The sequence below is a fragment of the Stenella coeruleoalba genome, assembly GCF_951394435.1.
Source record: "Stenella coeruleoalba genome assembly, chromosome: 16".
Lineage (NCBI taxonomy): Eukaryota > Metazoa > Chordata > Mammalia > Artiodactyla > Delphinidae > Stenella > Stenella coeruleoalba.
The window spans coordinates 47,321,257-47,325,949 of NC_137162.1; positions in this window are offsets into that span (position 1 = coordinate 47,321,257).

Here is a 4,693-nt window from a genome sequence, read left to right on the forward strand (position 1 = left end):
TCCATAATGCCATTTTAAGCAACATCTCTAAAGTTATTTTCCATAAATTTCTGGATGGCAATTTTGGGATATTTATTTGCAACTAAAATATCAAAGTCACTGACATGTCATAAAAAGGAAATCATTTATGTCACAGATTAGTTACATTAATCATTGGGGGATCAAGAGAATATGGATAATGAAAATAAACGGTTACCCCTAAATCTTTTTTTAGGGTTTTTTTAGGCAATGTTCAATGATATGAAGTGTTTCATTTGAAATAGGCTACGTCTAAAAAAGAGTTTAAATTTGATTTATCCAGTGAAGATATAAAGAGATTGAGATCGAGTCAGTTTCCCTTCTGTTCAGTTAAGCTTCAGTTAACTAGTTCTAGACCAAGAACTATATTATTAACATTTATCTTCCTGATATTTTAAAAAATGTATTTACATAAAGAAGTCCTTGGTTAAATGTTTGCTCTTTTTAAGCACTTTTCTTTGTGGTTGAAAAGTACAAATGTGTTTTCTGAAAGTGGATATTGATATTCAATTAACATTCCATTGTTTTTCGTATATATATATATATATATATATATATATATATTTAGGAGCAGTATATCCTTTGTTATAAAATTGTGCTTGAAGTTCTTCAGAAGCTTCTGACTTTAAAGTAAGAAAGACTTCTGTTGCTTCACACTTGAAATTACCAAGTGTCTTGGAGCCTCCTCAAAAAGGACATGTTTGAGCTGTGCTGAAGGGCTTTGCTTATGCAAATGTGCTGTCTTGGTGTATCATTTGACTTTCTTTCTGACAACTCCCTGAAGGCAGCATCATTTGGTTTGGGGTGGACGGTGTTTACCCACTGATCTTACTTAGGTAATATCAAGTACCCTCCCACATTTTCCAATGAAATGAAAGTTACATAAAACAACTGCAGCCTATTTGGTTGAAGGGGTTACAGAACCCAATAAAGGACTTAAACTGTATTATTTAAGATTTTATTTGGAAAGACAGCTGAAGGGAGCTGAGGATTCTGCAGATCACAAGATCGAAAGATCATATCATGACCTCTTACAGGCATCTTCAAGACAGATACGTATCCATGTTTTTTAGCTAGAGTCTGTACTTGTAGGTGGTGTTTGAAAAACTTAGGTCACTAAAGAGTCCGATTAGGATGGGTTAACTGTCTATGCAAATTGGCTTCCATTTTCCTATACTTCTACACTCCTCTGGGGCCCCAGGGACCTCGGAGGACAAGCTGCCTTTCTAGAGCAGCTGGACAAGGACCTGTTGGTCTGGGAAGCATTTTCATGGGTGGGCAGAGTTCCTCCTCTCCATCACATGAGCACTTTGGTGAATGGCCCAAAACTAAAACAGATGTTTATATAGAAAATCCAAGAGGAAATTTTTGCCCGTCTTGAGTTCTTTCCTATCCCACCCGAACACTTAACATATTACTCAGTCTGCTTTGTTAAAAGCAAATATTACATTCTACTTGCCTCTTACTCTCTGCCCTATAGCTAACCAATAAACTTTTATATAATCTGTATTACTTACTTCTGAGTATCTCTTACAGCAGATATATTTTTCAAACTAAAATCTATGATAATTATTTTTTTTCTTCAGAGTTCCATTAAATCATTTATTTCCATAACTGCCCCACCTCCACTGTAACATTTAGAAGTTGGCTTTGGGAACCAGATTTTGGAAAACCAAATTCATAGTTGTAAAAACGAAAATTTCCATATTCTGTTTTTGAAAAGATATGGCCATTATTATATTCATCTTATTATAGGACTTTGCCTCATACAATTACAGTGATATTTTGGTCAAGAGATTTCAGTGACCAGTTATTCTTGATTATAAACTATAAAGCAAGTGATACATGTCTCTGTATGATGTAATTCAGTGGAGATCAGAATAGTCTATGCATTATATTGGGAAAGTTTCTAATATTAATCTGCAAATCTTGAATTTTTTTTTTTTTTTTTTTTTGCGGTATGCGGGCCTCTCACTGTTGTGGCCTCTCCCGTTGCAGAGCACAGGCTCGGGACGCACAGGCTCGGCGGCCATGGCTCACGGGCCCAGCCACTCCGCGGCATGTGGGATTCTCCCGGACCAGGGCACGAACCCGTATCCTCTGCATCGGCAGGCGGACTCTCAACCACTGCGCCACCAGGGAAGCCCCACAGTAATCTTAGTTTGGATATTTTGCCCACATAGAAATAGTAGACTCAACTAAAGTATAGTATTAGAAGATTCATTATGAAGTATGGATAAAAGATATCTATACACCAAAAATCTTCCTCTATATCAGGGGTCAGCAAACTATGGCCCACAGGCCAAATCTGACCTATTGCCTGTTTTTGTAATAGAGTTCTATGGCCATTTCTTTATATATTGTCTGTAGGTGCTTTTGTGCTACAATGGCAATGGCAAAGTGGCAGAGATCACATGGCCCATAATGCCTAAAGTATTTATTATCTGGCCCTTCAAAGAGAAAGTTGGCCAACCCCTTTTATATATCTTTTTAATAGGAAAAATATCTCTGAGCAATAGGGATATGCACCATATATATTTTATAAAATGTATAAAATACTTAAGATTAAACTTACCAAGAACTTGACCAGTTCATATTCTGAATGAATAGTAAATGAATAGTAAATGCATGAAAAGAACCATGATAGTTTTGAAAAGAAAAATTAATTGTGAGGAAGGGAGAGGGTTTGCCTTAGCAATAATCAAAGTATTGTCTAAAGTCACAGTAATGAAAACAATGTGAAACTGGTACAGGGATACATAAATGGCTCAATGGAACAAAATAGTCAAGAAGTAGACTCCACAGACTCATATATATTTGTGAATATTTAATGTATATTGTATGCTAAAGATAGCATTCCAAATCCAGAGCTTCACAATATATGAGGCAAAAACTGATAGAACTGATAAAACTGGAAAGATAGAAAAATCTGTAATTATAGTTAGAGATTTCACCTCTTAACAGTTAATAGAATAAGTAGAAAGAAAGTTAGTAAGGATATAAAAGATTTGTATAACACTATCAACCTGCTTGACCTAATTGACATTTGTAGAGAGCACTTCACCAAACTACAGCAGAATATACACTCTTTCAAGTGCACATGGAACATTCACCAAGAGAAATTATATTGGGGGTTCAAAAAGTCTCAATATAACTCAAAGGAAAGGAACTATATAACTATGCTTATGGAATTAAGTAGAAATCAATAATATAAAAATATTTCAAAAATTCCAAAGTATCTAGAAATTTAACAGTGTACTTCTAAATAACTTACAGGTCAAAGAAAAAAAGAGAAATTAGAAGATACTTCAAAATAAATGAAAACACAACATATCATAACTTGTGAGATCCAGTGACAAAGTTTAGGGGGAAAGTCATATTCTTGGTTGGGCTATGCTGAATTTGTTATGTCTGTGGGACCTCCAAGTGTCTCTGCAAGTCTAATGTTAAAAGGATTCCTGAGCTGAAGACCTAGATCTTAGAGAGTGTTTGCCTTGAAGGTGATGTTTGAAGGCATGGGAATGGATGAGCTCCCTAAAGGAAGTGAGATGGAGGCCAAGGGCAGAGCCCTGGGGAATGTCAACATTCATTCCCACTTTGACTGCCCTTCATGGCCCAGCCTAAGAGCCACGGTTCTTCTTTCATGAAGCCTCCTAACACTCATCTCTCCCTCCTCTGATTCTTTCCTCAGTGCTTTTCAAAGTCTGTGGTGAAAGACCTGTTTTATTTACAAACAGATGGACCCCAAAACAGCCAAAATAGCCAACAGATATTTACTGGAAAGTGTGGTGGGTTAACAGCAATTGAAACTGGATGAGTATCACTACTGTCCACTTCAAAAAGTGAGTAAGTGCAAGCAGCACTGGGTAAGACCTAAAGGGGTTGGAGCAGTCTAGTTCTTATCTACTCTAAAAGCAGACCAGCCAAGACTCTTTTCCAGGACAGAGTCCTACACTGAGGAGAAACTGTAGAATCAAAATTGAGCAGAACAGGGATAATAGGGATGAAGAAAAGAGAAAGTCCATATAAAAGTGAGTGAGGGGAACAGAGCTGGAAAACCTTTTTAATGTTTTGAAATATAAAAATGTTACAAGAGAGAAACTACAGTATGCAAATGACTATATGACCTAACAAGGTAGATATAGTCACTTAAAATGGGGGGAGAATGGGTATACTATAGGCAAAAATCGTTTAAGTGATTTTGGTAATAACTGGTAGAGTAGTATTGGATTATTATTTTTAGCCTATTGTAATACTGGGTGAAGCAAATGAGTAATTATGTGATGTTTGAATTCAGTTATCCTCTGTGTCATTGTGAATGAGGACTCTAGATGTAGAAGCAAAAAGATATAGGTGTAATACAGAAGTTAAGTAAAAACCCTATAGTTCTCAACTGAAAATAACAATATGAACCCAGGAAGTATTTAGATGCTAGATAGATAGATAGAAAGACAGATGCTTTGTCAACTTAAATGGCCTAGAAACAGTGACCAACTTAGTAAAAACGAGCATCCCTAGTGCCCAGATTTTGATTTCTAAATCTTGCAAGAATGAAAGTGACATAGACATTTTCAGACACAACAAAACTGAGAGAGTTTGCTTCCAGCAGAGTACCCTAAAGGAAATTCTAAAAGTTAAAATGCCAGAAAATTATCCCAGATGAGTTAAAGATGGA